The following is a 16,174-nucleotide window of genomic DNA, read 5'->3' on the forward strand; positions in this document are numbered from 1 at the left end:
TATTCCAGCTATATGTAGGCGGTCTGTAAATAATCGAGTCTGGACCAGACAATCCAGTGATTGATATCACGAGCATCGATCCACGCAACGTTTGAGGTACAATCGTACACGTTTTTTCAAACGATTTTTTTAAAGAACGTCATTCTACTCTTGCTAAAAAATTGTTGGGTTACGACATTTAAGGTCGAATTGAAGCTATGAGGTGGACATGACAAAAAATAATCTAATTGCTATTCTTTAATTTGACTTGTACGATATGTTCCCGTGTTTGTTCAGGTGAACATTTGACTTGCCTTTGTGTGTGTTTTGTGCTACATTTCGAGAACATCTGGTATCATCACCATTTGATAGTGATTATGAAAGGAATCGTACAATAGAACCGCATTTTAGCAGTGAATTCTTACGATTACGGAATCTGTGTTTTCGTTTTTGTCATCATGATTATGGAGAAGGTTTTGTCGCTTTTATTTTCAAAGGGATAAGCATATCGACCTTATCCAAAGTCCCTCCAGTTTACATCTGATGTACTAAGTGCTAACAGTACTTAACCTGGTCTAGTTTTCCAGGTTCTCTTGTTGTCGGCCACGTCACACACCAGACAGTTGTTTCCAGATTGACTCGCACCATGAGGAACACACGTTCCTCTGTCGAGGCAGTATGGACCCTGGAATAACAAGTTTCATGAAACTCCTGTACACCCAACTCAAGATATAATCAGATCAAACATTGAGAATAGACCTGCTCCACTTACAAATTACTAGGTGAACTGATTTTTTGTGCTATATATTTTATACCTATTCAAGTAGTTAATTGTTTGTTGGCTTAAATTGTAATTCATATAAAAATACCTTCACTGTCCACTTGAACTTTGTTTCCCGGTCACCACCAACTCGGATACACGTACTGTTAAACACAATCAGGCCCACACTGTCACTATAGTTACCGGCACTGTTGGCAACCGATATCCGGTAGGCACTCACATACTCGCCGTCCTCACTTCTGGTGTTGTCATTGGTCATGATTTTGCACTGCGCATGGCCGATGTTGACCACGGTGGCCATGTATACTTTTGATACAACAATTTCTTGTCCTGATTGTTTAACCTGAAAGTAGTTATGTCATGAATTACATAAAGTGTTACCTTCTTGTTGTAACAATTAATATCTTTGTAGTTACTGACTTCAAAATACTTCGCCAGCACATTAACCACTTTGCATGATGGGAATGCATTGTTAACGCTTGGAGTGGCTTCACGGGGGCAAACCAACGAATGCCTCGTGTATTACATAAAAAAATAGTTACCCTGATCTCTTCAACCAAACATGTTGATACACCTTCGACGAACGGCTCGCCTTTCACGGAAACTACGCCACATGCATCACGTGACATATCGCATGTGTCAACAGTATCCGAATCAGCCAATCGTGGGGGTGTTGTGAGGTCAACAGAACAGTCAGAGCCGCCATAGTTGATTTGGCATATACAAGCACCTGTTAACATTGTAGGGGAGGTAACTGAAAAGAGGCTTAGATGCTCATAAATTCATTTTAAAAACTGCCACAGTCAGTTATCTATTGTAAAACGAAATTGTGGGCTGCAAAGTAATTGAGAGAGAGAGAGAGAGAGAGAGAGAGAGAGAGAGAGAGAGAGAGAGAGAGAGAGAGAGAGATTGCACATTACTTTCTAGAGAGCGAGAAAGAGAAAACAATACATATTGTCAATCCCATAATTGTATTATTTATAATTTTGGGAGTCTCACCACTTGTACATGTTCCTTTCCCGCTGCAGTCGTTCAGACAAGCCTCGGCCACAACGATGTCATAGACTGACGTGTTATTCACCTGCTTCTTCAGCCTGAGTTCTGGGTCAACCAATACCTCATGTAGACACTTGTCTCTCACCGTGTCGACGGAGAAAAGAGAAAAGTCTGTGGTGCCTGTCAACTTCGAAAGAAATCCGAACATGAAATCACTTTAATCTCTTTTCACGTGATACATAATGAATAAATATTCCCTGACGTTATACATCATGGCAAATATGTTTACATCCACAATGAAATTTTGATTGGGTGTCAACAGTAAAAGTTCCCTCTCTTTGATTATTATTTACATATCTGAGTGTCTGCTTCTAATTACAATGCATGGAAGTCTACTTCTGTGTTCAATACCCCAATGTCTTCTTCTGTGTGCAATACCTCAATGTCTACTTCTGTGTTCAGTAGCTGAATATCTACTTCTATGTGCAATACCACACTCTCTACTTCTGTGTGTAATACCTCAATGTCTACTTCTTGTTCAAAACCTCAATATCTACTTCTGTGTGCAATTCATCACTGTCTACTTCTGTGTGCAATACCTCACTGTCTGCTTATGTGTGTAATACCTCAATATCTACTTCTGTCTGTAATAACTCAATATCTACTTATGTGTGCAGTAGCTGAATATCTACTTCTGTGTGCAATACCTCAATGTCTAGTTCTGTCTGCAATAACACAATATCTACTCCTGTGTGCAATACCTCACTGTCTACTTCTGTGTGCAATACCTTCATGTCTGTTTCAATATGTATGTGTCATACCTGAATGTCAACTTCTGTGTGAAATACCTTCATGTCTGTTTCAATATGTATGTGTCATACCTGAATGTCCAGGATACAGTTTTCAATGCTTCCGCTGATGTCAACACCAGTTACATTCTTGCACACTTGTACTGATCGTGATTCCAGAAAGACCTTCTCACAAAATGCCCTGGCCTTCACCTCTGTCCATCCTTCTGGCCACACCCTCACAACTTGCTGTGCAAAACATACCGTCGCGAGATTAGATACAACAATACCAAAAGTAGGATATCATTTTATGATGTTTATAAGCGTTCTTTACCTTAAAGTAAAGTCAAGGTGACTTCACAGATATATATCAGGTCAGACAGAAAATGATAACAGACCCTTTTTCACAGAAAACTAAATATGTCACTGACACACTGATCATGATCCAGTATCATTTAGTATCTGGCGAATACGACTGTAACACCGTTTACAACATTTGCAAAACGAAAGTGAGGCATTACAATAAAACGTCGTCAGATGTTGATGCTGTTGTATAATCAAGTAATATTCAGAGAGTAGGAGTATCAAGTTCTTTGCTTCAAACTTAGGCGTAGAAGAAACATAACAAATAAATATATGACTACAAAGGATTCTTTTCAGTTATGATAACATCCAAAAATATAGCAATTACTCGTCTAAACATTATTTTCTTACCCGACGTAATCTCCTTGGTGATTCCAACCGAACACCAGCAGCTCTTCTTCGTCGTCTCTCGGTGATTGTGCACGACGTCGGGAACACTTCTACGAAACCCGGAAGGGTGTCACACACCTTATGAATGGCTGCAGTGCAATTTACTGCCTCGGTGCGAGTAGTGGATTGAGGATCCGAGGAACAGGAACAATAAAGGTTTGTCTGTGGCCATGCTGGCAGTGATGCATGGACTTTCGGATCAAACAAGTTACTTCCTTCATCAACCCTGTAACACACGACGTACATAATCGTTGCAATAAATCTGATCCAGAGTGTCAGAGTTCACCCGAATAACTTTTTACTCGTTTAATGTGTATTACTGTATGTATACAACGTAATATCGATCGGTTTCGTGGGGATTACAGGGAAGAATAATTCCCTGTACAATATGCTTGCATTGATAACCGATTTATGGGGATCGTTTGGCTACAATGTATGACCTGACCGCTCGATGTACATACTGTTAACCTCGGGTTCAAGAAGTGGCAGCCACCGCGATACAACTTAATATTGCTGACTGCCGCGTAACAAAAAACAATCACAGGCAAGATCGTATATATATATATCTCACTTCCATGAGTTCGAGAATGTAGTGAGTAGATTCTGCCAGTTGTTGTATGTAGTTCCGCAGTCACCCGTAGCCGTGACGTCTGTGGAGTAGGTGCCGTCCCTCAGGAAAAAGTCGTCCCTGCAGTTTGCTGATAGTGTCCCACAGAGACCACGGGTGTTATTTACGTCTTGGATTGACGGGTAGATGTAAACGTTCAGGTAGATGCTATAGACATTCACCGTCACTCTTCCTCCGGTGGGCAGATACACCTATGGAAGAGTAAGGTGTTCGCGAACAGCTGGTATCATCACTTTTTTTAGTGATTCGTAAACACATGCTTGTCAGCGTATCACATGCTTATATCGCTCCAGAGACCACCATCCTCCCTCCGAAATTTATAATATACATAACGGTTGTAGTTTCAGCAAAAACAGTTTTTTCATAATTGTCTGATCAACTAACACTTCATTGATAACGACTTGTTTATTTACAGGCCACCGTGGTATGGCAGGTGTACCTGCACATGGCGCCAGGCAACAAACAACCGCTCATTTTTTGCAAATTGTGTAATTTGCAGGTGCTACCAGTAGGACAGGACATGCTTAACCTTTTCGCGAACACCTTGTGTCATCATTAATTTCAGCGATGTATTCATATGATGTTCCCTTCTATTTCGCCTTTTACGCCTAGTGGAATCTGTTCCGGCAGATAATGGAGAGAGATTATTCTCTGACGTTGATCAAGATTATACTTAACATATGTGACATCAAGCGAAATCGAGGTAACAGTATACCAACAAAGAACAAAAAAAGATCACGAATTACCTCATAATTGTTGCCCTTCTTCTTGACCTGTAGTACATCTCCACTGTCTTCACACAGTGTGTATTCTATTGTCCAGATACTGGACTGTCCCGCACACCTGTTGAACTCAAACACCGTCCTGCCAGCTCGTATAGCAACTCCACAGTTACACCACGCGTTGTTCACACCCCTTCCGCAGTCCGCTGTCTGTATTTGAACCTGTAGTGATAGAGTTAATATTAAAAAATGAAACTTTCATTTGTGATAAAATGTCAGATTCAAGAAAATTCATAATCATAAGATTTCCTTGCTCAAAGCAAGGTCCATTGTACAGTTCCGACTATATGATAATCATGTGTTTCTAAATCACTATGACATAGAGATGATACCAGGTGTTTGCAAAAAGGTCAGCGTATCCTACCCCACCGGTGGCATCCGCCAAATACACATATTCTGTTCAGGGAACAGTGATTCAAAAGTAAGGTTTTGGAAATACGTTTATTCACTCAAACATACCTCAACTGGAAAGGTTGTGTGCTTATACATGGTGAAGACACCTTCATATTGATGTTCGTATCGCCTGAAAGGTAAGAAAAAACATGATGTCAGTCAATGCTTGAAAACAGTTAGCCTAATGTCAAAAAGCAAATATATATATATATCATCTTCCTTCACCCCTGACAGTACATGCATCTGTTTTGACAAAAGAGTCCTGAATAATTGGGATGATAGGTCCATAGTTCCATGTGGCGATGAGTATGATCTCAGCACGTGCACCAGACATGCTTGATCGAGGGTTTAACCAAAGTGAAGAGATGTATAGTACGTCATATTACTTAATATATGTCATAACTGATTCACACATTGAAACAGGTGCATCACCTGCCAGAATCATACTGACTATTCATACCGACATCCTTTTGTAATTTTGTTCATTACTAAAAATATCACACACACTGAAATACATATAGCTATTCGTTTGTTTGTTTGATGTTTATCGCCGCACTCAGCAATATTCCAGCTATATGATGGCGGTCTGTAAATAATCGAATCTGGACCAGACTATCCAGTGACTGACATCATGAGCATCGATCCACGCAATTGGGATCGATGACATGCATCAACCAAGTCAGCGAGCCTGACCACCCGATCCCGTTAGTCGCCTTTAACGACAAGCACAGTCGCCTTTTAGGCAAGCATGGGTTGCTGAAGACTTATTCTACCCCGATTCTTCACGGGTCCATATAGCTATTCATGGATATCAGATATGGATAACAGAAAGATTTACCTTCCATCAAATGTAAGCATGTGTGGGTCATTGATAGCATAACACGACTTCCTCTCAATCGGCTGGGTGTTCTTTATCAGCTGAACCTGAACATACATAGAGTATAATTAAAACAGATGTACAGAATGTATACTCAGAATATATTTACACATTCTTTACACAGTTGAGTTCCAATGTAGTGGCATATGAAGTTAGTTTGGTATATGGTTTGTTTTCAATGTTTGTATTGTGTTGCTTTTTGGTTCTTAATGTTCATAAAAAGTCACTTACAACACACATGCCTATACCCATAGTATTTTATCATTGCATAGCGTATTATTTTATATCTACGTCAAAAGGAAATTCACAATTTTACCGTTATGATGCCGATAGTATAGTTGGCCCAAAGCATGTTGTCGGGTAGTACGTCAGGGGTTGCCAGCTTCAGTTTCAAGGTGTTACTTGATGATCCAAGGCTCTGGGAAACTTGACCAAATACCCTGATCGTGGCAGCTGTACCCCACTTTGAAGCTAAAATAACTGTTCCACAAGATGAACTTGCCAAGTCGGCCTCTGCACAATCTGCCGTGGTCTCTGAAATATCGATATATATAATAAATATGTTATTATATACTGATAATGTGATCTACAGGACAGACAGAGTGCAATTTCCCATCCTCCCTGTGATGTGTTTGCTGTTTAACTCCACAGTATTCCAGTCGTATGACGGCGTTCTTAAATTTAAAGACGAGACAATCCAGTGATTGACATCATGATCATCGATTCACGCAATAGTGATACGATGATATGCAATGAGCCATATCATAGAGCCTGATCACCGATCACGTAATCGCCTCTAACGATAACCATAGGTTGTTATACACCTATATTCTTAACCCTGCCGCATATCGTGAAAGCCTCCGCACCCTACTCGTCAACAGTTCCCAGCTACATCAGATGAACTGGCCCAGCGTTAGTGTGACTACATACATCGAATGGATATTTGACACATGGTTAGAAGCCGGCCAGAGTTAATCAAATAATAGTTATTAAGTTGTGTAAGGAATAACGTCCACTTTTTAGAAAGCACGCTCAGTGACTTCCATGAACTGTTTTACATTGTTAGAAACAGGATTATACATGTACGTACCAAGGTGAACAGATTCTATATTTAGTTCACATGTAACAGCTGCAGTCCCACAACCAAATGGTGCCGTCAGCTGGAGGGATATGTCAGCGAACTCCCCTTCTGACAGTTCAAGCGTTTTATCAGATATCTGTAGACGACAGTAAATAAAAACTCACAGGGTCAATAAACGTCCATTTTGGAGACGAGTTGTAGCTCGAACTCACGTCTCAGCGAATATACAGATAAAGCCAAGAACCCAGGCAGATTTGAATATAGATACGAAACGTTGGCCAAGGAAATATGTTGTCAGTATAGGGAAGAAAGACGTAATCAATATGTTATACCATATCGAACTAGTCTGGCACAGATGCAATTATGGAGAAACATGTAATATTCTCACATTATGGCTACTGTGAGAAAGGAACCTTTAGTAACAATAGTTCCAACGAAAATATTTACCTTAATCCCTATAAACTTGGAGTCTGACAAGACAGGAACACTGGCTGCCGTGTCTTCTCTGTGGCTAGCTCTGACTGAACACCGCAGCTGTTGCAAAAAGGTGAGAGAGGGTTGATTAGTTCAAAATGTAAAAAAATTAACTGTATATAATTCCCTTTCAGACAAACCTAATAGATGGGTTTCGCATTTATAGTTAAACTTAAAAGCAGATTATTGACATTTAATTTACTGGCACAACCAAAAACTGCCCATATTGGCTGGTCATGAAGTGGCGTTATATCAAAATCATTACAGTTAGACTCTTTACCATCGGTTCCGTCACGACTGAAGACTCTCGCAACTAAAGTTAGTTTGTAATTAGTGAATTATGACTATCAAATATGTACCTCGAATCCAACATGTTTTATGTTCACGCTGGACAGTTTAGCCTCTGTCAGAGTATGTTTGTCTATAACACCTCCATTGTCCCACGTCATAGCATCTTCAGTGAGGACAAGTTCGCCGTTAACGACCCAGTTGGTAGCGTAGAAGACGTCATCATCGTGTTTGCTGAACTCACAACGGAACTCTAGGTTGCTTGTATGCATATCACTCTGGAGTTGGATAATGACAGTAGGTTTCACGGCAAATGTTGGAGCTGTACCAATCAGAGTATATTAATTATCTGTATTGTATTGTATAGTATTGTATTGTTTATATTACAACAATTGAATTTTCGTAGTGTTCATAGTTATTCCCGAAATCTGATTAGCTGAATAAGTCACGTCTTATTGCATTTCTCAATGAATGTTAAAAATTAACCACCGAAGCAGACTACATTTTATTCAGCGGAATGTCGGGGAATCCCAATATTACAGTCGAGGGAATTCCCTTTCTGCTCACGTGTCGTCATGCACAGGACATTTAGCTAAAGTCTTGCATATTCATTGTCCAAACTATCCTTTGAGACCGAAGGCCGACAAGGAATGAAACAGCAAACGTGCAGGCTCGCTCGCCTCTTTTTAGTCCGCCCGCCTGGGTTCCAGAAAATTTCATATCTTCGAGTGTCCTTTCTAACCCGCATTTTTCCAAATGGCGGTAACTGACCATTTCATTTCAAACAGTCGCCTTCTCCCTGACCTATTTGATCCGGTTCATTACATATACAGTCTGACTGTTGCGGGTCTTCTCCCCTCTTGCCCTGATTGACGGGTCCTATGAACTGTGTTTTGATCCTACTCTCCGTTGATTGGCTACTGCCTTTGTAGGCGTCTCAAGTTATGTGCATAAATTAAACAATCACCTGAATCATGTCACGCCACAGTATGCATTCCTGCACCTGGAATGTTTCTCAATCTCGTCATTTTTGTCTGCTTTGATATATACAACTGTTCTGTTAGACTATTGTACTTGCTTCGTTGTCGAATTTAGTTATAAGGATTGACTGCGGATTTTTTTCGGTTCATTGAGGTATGAATCGAAACACTGATGTGCAAACTTTAGTAAGAATCCGCTATGCGATTTAATTCAGTTTGCACATCGGTTTTTCGATTCATACCTCAATGAATCGAAAACAATACACAGTCAATCCTTAAATAGCCTCTCATACCCTCATGGTTCCTATAAATGTTAGTTATAATTACTGTAATTTTGTCTTTGTGTCAGTGAATTTCCGTTTGAAATTCCCGTTTTCTCTCTTTCTCATTGTGTATCCGTGAGACAATGAGCTAAATACTTAACCTTTGTCTATCCCAGTACCTGGTCAAGAATGTTTGTGTTTTTTTAAGTATGCATTTCCTACGCTATTACTTACGGGTGCCTGGTTTACCTGCAAGCAAGAAAAAAACAACATAAAACAAACACACTTTACAGATAGCCCCAGCTGTAAAAATGTATACACTTAGATTATAGATTATTGGTTTTATTCTTAGCTAAAGCTGATCCTGTAGATACCCGAATTGGAAATTGAGCACACATGAGTGATATATAGTATGTATATACATCAGAAGGTGGTATTGAACAGGTCTTACAGGTAAGATGGGTTTGTCCAATAACAGGTATCAGGTAAAGTAATATAAAATCATCACTGTTGCTAGGTGATACATTAAAGTATTTAATGGCATTTCAGGTCCGTTGTCCATAACAAACTGAGTAAATAGGGATGTATTTGATCGTGGTTTTATACAATATTATTACAATATGCAACAATCTGCATTACTTCAAATTTGGACAAACATCTGTCTATTCATAGAGAGTATAATCTTACCAAAACAATATGCACTGGAGGATATAGTTTTCTTCAAATTAAATATCTCCTTCGTGCCGCACATTTTGGTTTCTATTTCCATCTGTTTGAAACAGATGTCGTTGTGGCTTTGAAAGCACAATACAGAGGTGTCACCGTTCTTTTCTGAAATATGAAAATTTGCGATTCACACAAAATCACTGAAAATATATTTTCTGCTCAATGCTAAAAAGCAAACTTGTGTATCCCGATTCTAGAATTACAATTCCTCATCTTGTATATTCAACATGTAAGGAGATTCACAATGTACGGAAATTCTGTCTTTGGTTAGATGTACGTCAGATGTGAACACTGTTGAATGTTTCCTATCATTAGAAGGGACAATTTTTCTGATGGTGAAAGCAGTTCAGAAATTGTACTCATGTCACAACTTGCTTTCATACGTCATTGCGTAACCGTGCCACAACCACAAGTACGATTCCAGTTACGTCATAAGCATTCATTCATGAATCACTCTCAAATAATGATGATAATAGGCGTTTGCATAAAGGTGAGCGTATCACCAGTGGCACCTGTCACAAACACATGCAATGGGAAATCAATTAGAAACATATGGCACAAGTCAAAATGGGGAATCAGACATAATTTTGGTCACTAAAGCGTCAACTTTGGAAATGTCCAAAACATGTCTTCCCTTAAACATTTGAATACCTTTCTAAGGCCATAAATGTTGTAACCATGATCAAATAAGTTTTGAGCAAGTGACGCATGACGATCTTTGCAATTGTCCCAGAAAGAGCATCCTCGTTTGTACCTCAAACGTTGAGAACCGTAGATTACAAAGGTCCCTGGAATACTTCTCAACATAAAAGGAAAGTAGATTAAAGATTGACAAACTACTTACGCTGTCTCCATATAGGGTAACGAGTACCGCAGTGCTGGAAACCTGGTGCTGTGTCAAGGAATACTTTTCCTCCGGCGTCATACCACCCCCCTGTGAGCAGTCTGTCGTTGAGGGCTCTCTCCCCTGTCGCGAGGATGTACAGACGGTCTCTCTTATGAAGACTTGGAACTTCCATGGGATTTAAGCAGGGATCTAGAACAATATCAAATCTATATTCTTATGTAACCACAATTTAATCTTTATCACATGACCCGTTCTCCGCACTTTCCCAAAAACTATTTCACAGATGATGAAATCAAAGATCTGTGGATGACTGTGTAATGCAGTGCTGTGATTTCCAAAATGGCCGCCGTGACAGCCATATTCGTACTATCCATAACACTATATATTACTTACCTATTATCTGATTACCATGATGGTATGTACATATTGAATTGAAACCTATATGGAACGTTTATATATTAAGTTTACCTGCCCAGCATCCAACGATTCCGCCCAAGTAGAGTAACACAAATACGTTTTGCGTCGCCATGCCTTTGTCTTCTCTTCTTCAAGATGCGATCGACTGTGATCTGAAAATAACAATTATAGGCCTTGTGTGAACTAATAAACACGTGATAGATTCATTGATAAGCATGTGTAAGGTTTGAAGTGAATTAAATTTCTTCGTGAATACAATATGGGTAACTTTGAGAAATAAATGAGAAATAATGTATAAATAGACAAAGACTCACTTAATATCGCAACACACCGAATAGCATGTTAAAAACATAAGATAAGGTGATTGTTGGTGAAAAGGTGCAGGTGATCAAATAATACATACTGTTCCTTCACCCATGGTCGAGGGGTGTACACGAACGTTTACTTCGTAACAGTTTGAAGGTTCCAATTAGTCACTTTAACATTCACTCAGGAGTGATTTGAGCCAGCAAAACGACTTGTCACAACCGGACGCAGCATTACACCACTACCACAAGCTGATTTGCACATCGTGTTTCTCTCGTTTGTATATTGTCAACACCTCAGCAAGCAGATAAATAGATTTATTACTTTAATAAACTGAGAGTATCCTTGACATCACAATGTTGAACGCCATTCACCGTACGTGATATCTAAACAGAATAGAGTCTTGTGTGACATTACTTAAAAAGCCCTCAACATAATAACCGAAACTCGACTGTGTGTGGATGCATCAGTAAGGACGACACGAAGACGTATGCGTGTGTTAACAATGAAAAAGTCCCCAACACACATGTCCACGAAACACTTTCTAAGTGGAGGAACTAGTTTTTAACGTTTTTAGTTATATCACGGCGTGTCAGCTTGCTGTGGGAGGATAGCACAAAATGATGCAGGACCACGGAATTGGTGCTGAAAAAACAAAATATCTGGAAGAACGAACTGGTAGTGTCGAAAGTACCTTGATTCTGCACAGACACATTTTGTGAAATACCAACAATGGCAATACCTTTTACTTACTAAGGATTAACAAAATAATAGTGCAGAGTCAAAATCGGAAATGGAAATGGGTGTAGAACAGTGTCGTGCTAAAATCGGACGTTTTGCGTCTTTACAATTGCGGATATTGAGTTGTGTCGGAGGGGTGTTGAGTCTCGTATAACATGTAATCACGCAATGGCGGTATGGCTACCATGGCACAGTGTTGAACCTTATCATGATGCTCCAACTTTGCGCTGGCGTTGAATCTAACCCAGGATCTACAGATAAATCATCGGATAATGCGAGGATTACACGCAGGCGTGGAACACAAAACAGCTGTATATATTATATCAGGAGAGGACCCAAAGTCTGAATCGGACCCCATTTGTCAGACGGTTCAAGATCTCATGTGTAAAATCGACAGGGTCGTCCAATCGAACGAGGATGTACACAGTAAGTTGGACAATATTAACTCCTCTATTAAGAATACTAAAACCCAGTAACATGCTGTAGAAACTGCCTTCCTGTTTGCTAGTGTACTTATTGACTTGTTTGCAGTAAGGTAAAACCAATCACTCCAGGATAGAGTGATTCGTCTCAAATGTTGCTTAATAGATGCATAGAATCGTTGATGCATGTTGAATTTTGTGTACTGACTGTTAATGCTTATTATAAGAATATATATTGTTAGTGGCTGTATCCTCGAAGGTGGTTAACGTACTGTAAACTTATTGTCTCTTTGAGAGGGTACATAAGTTCAACATCTTTCAGAGTAAATTTGGGACTACCACACTTTTAATCATAGTATCTTTTTGTTAGTTTTAATTGGTGGCTTAAATGGAATACAATCGCCATCGGCTGAAGGGATGGTGTCAAGAACCGTGCAGGTATCGTAAGTCCTCACGGTCCCTAGTAAGGTTGCACTAACTTAAGTTGCTCGCGATCTCTAACCCGTTTTTATTTTGTGTTGTTGAATTATAGTTTATTCTTTTACATGCTCTCAAACTAGCTATAAATACCATCTGTGATAATCTAGTTATTTGTTCTGTCGTTCTGTCCGACAGGTTGTATACAGTCTGAATATATTTGTTGTCAATGTTTAACTTTATCTCGTCACCATATGGCTGAATTATTGCCGATGTGAGGTTAAATCACTTACTCATGAATTGTACCTATGTTGAGAATCAAAGCCATACATTTGGCCTGAATGGCAAACGCGTATAACTACTGGGCTACCAACCTATAAAGGACTTGTCTTGGTCTATATATTTGCGAGTCTATGTTGGATATTGAACCCGTATCTTTGGCCTGGTGAGCAAACGATTTCAACTACTAGGCTACCAACAGTCAAAGGACATGCCTTGGTCTATAGTTTATCGAGTCCTATGGGCTCTGCTTCATACATTCTGGAGGTCCCACGCTTTACAATGGGTGCGCCAGGGGGAACACTTTACCAACAGAACATCAAACAAGTGTGTGGGGCACGGGAGGCCCAGTCGTTTAAGGAGCCGCGATTCGCTGTGCAGAGTTGTGTCCCTTGGGCACGCCAGAAACCCTTGATTGTGGGGTTCGAAACCCGGTTCGCCCCGATTATGTTTCTAGGTTTGTCAGCACCATACCCGTGTTCGTGGGTTTCACGGAAAGGGGAAACGTCGAAGACCTGCATCTCTTCGGCCTTTTCTCCCACATTAAGCTGGCTCGCCGTGATATAACTGTAATACTGTTAAAAGCAGCGTTTAACACAATTCACTCAAACAAGTGTGTGTCATGCCTTATGTTTGTTAGATGGAGATTTCCTTAATATATAAACCGACACTTGGTGATTGCGTGTCATGGACTGACGCTATTTCTTATCATTGCTAATTATCATTACCAATTCCAGAACCAATACTACTTACACTATCACAATGATCAGCATCACTAACCTTAACACTTCCAATAACAATACCGACACAACTACATCTACTTCTACCTCTACTACTACCCCTACTACTACCACTCAAACATACACTTACACTACCAATACCAATGCCAATACCACTTCCACTACCAATATGAATACTACTTACACGACCACTATCACTAAATACGTGCACTACAAATGCCAATACCATAAATTGCTTTTTCACGATTGAGGGGAATATAATTAGTGTGGAATAAAATGATGGTACACAATAATTCAACTTATGAATGAATCCTTATGATGAACGTCATGAATGATTAGCCACTCTCACGAAGAAGGTGACTAATAGTATCGAACACCGGGTGTTTTGATGTTCACGGATGTTACTTTGAATTCTATGCCTGGAACATTCATCTGGAACCGACGGCATAAAGACATAAACTGGGCACTGGAGCCTCCTCGTTAACAAAGCAAATATTACTTATCAGGCAACGTATTCTTTTACGAAGCGAAGGGTGTATATGATTTCCGGGTAATTCACTTGTATCATATCACACGTGAAGATCTTGGTTGCAATAACTGGTCTTAAGGGGCGACTAACGGGACCGGGCGGTCAGGCTCGTTGACTTTGTTGATGCATGTCATCGTATGTCAATAACTGGATTGTCCGATCCAGACTCGACAAGTTATAGACAGCCGTCAAGCTGGAATATGGCTGAGTGCGGCGTTAAACAACAAACAAACACAGTTACACATTGAGCATATTTGAAGGATATTTGTCAGGAGCAATTTAACCTACATGTAACTAACTCTGCATATGTCGTATATCTTACCTCACTGGTAAAGGACGCTTGAAGACCCCGCACCTCATCTGAATCCCACAAGGATGTCTCATCTTATATACAAGATGCACAACGACACTACGTCATCGGCCAACACGTCATCGACTGAAACGAACGAAGGATAATTTCTGTGGTCTGTATAGGCTTGTAACATATTTAGATCATATCTATATCTAGGGGAGGCTGACAGCGATTTGTATTGAAGACATATGAATGAGTTGTATGGCTCCACCCTTAAGTTGACATGGGTACAATTTGTCAGTTGTGTCATCTACATAATCAATAAATAATAATGTACATATGTACGTATGGGCACATAATATATACAAGTAACAGCGAATGAATATCACGCAGTCAACTGATTGGCAGCCAATCTTCTTCCTTCTCTGATAACCCGGAAGTTGTTTCAAATTTAAGACATGAACTGTGCACAAACACATAGATCACAGCCTTACAGTCAGCAAAACACTGAGAGCAAATTTTTCAGGGTTTATATCAGTGTTTTTTGTGGATTTGTTTGGTTTTGCGCCACTTTTAACAATAATGATATAATAATAGGCCACTTCTTTACGCAGACTCTACACTACGTTTGCGAAATCTCTCTCTCTCTGTTTTAAACATATTTATTTCACAACTTGCGAACTGGATTGGTAAACAAGCAAAAGCTTATTTGAATACCGCTCCAGAATTAGAATACAATATAATATGACAAAAGTACAGTCAAGGAATACAATTATATACATGTTCTTATTATAGAAACTACGTTGAAACTACGTTGTCGGCGCTGTCAGGTCTCATTTCTAGTAGTAATAGTGTACTGCAATATTGGGCAAGGAATAGTATATGTAATTATAAATTTAAGATGCTATGTGAAATCACAAAACCTATTGGATAGCTGAATGTAGTCTTGTACTGATTTAAGAATTTCTAAGTTTATTTTTGACGTCCTTTGAGGATTACCTTATAGAATTGAATTTAGATCATATCCCTTAACATAATAGTACATATTCTGTCTTAAATCATTGTAATTTGGGCATATGAGAAAGAAGTGAAGTGCATCTTCAGTGTGATGGCCACAGCTACATGCGGGGTTATCTGATAAATATCGTGCGACCCGGTCTGCATTAAGATCACTGCATCCAAGTCGAAGGCGGGCGTGCACAATTTGACAAAATCTGGACCCGTAATTTAGATAAAAACTTATCATATTTTTTTAAGTCCTCTTTATATGTTTTTTGAAAGTACTCAATGTATCTGCATCTATATATTCGTCCGAAAGCGAATTCCAAATTTGACCAGTATCAGGAATAAATGATTTAGCATAATTTACCGTTTTACAGTTAACAGTTTGCAAAT

At 39.5% G+C, this 16,174-nt stretch overlaps 1 pseudogene; it reads right to left on the minus strand.

Moving 5' to 3' along the window:
• Positions 1–544: 544 nt before the first annotated feature.
• LOC139455079 (von Willebrand factor D and EGF domain-containing protein-like) lies at positions 545–10,808 on the minus strand (annotated as a pseudogene).
• Positions 10,809–16,174: the final 5,366 nt, after the last annotated feature.

The sequence above is a fragment of the Haliotis cracherodii genome, unplaced genomic scaffold (assembly GCF_022045235.1).
Source record: "Haliotis cracherodii isolate W230 unplaced genomic scaffold, xgHalCrac1.p SCAF_11, whole genome shotgun sequence".
Lineage (NCBI taxonomy): Eukaryota > Metazoa > Mollusca > Gastropoda > Lepetellida > Haliotidae > Haliotis > Haliotis cracherodii.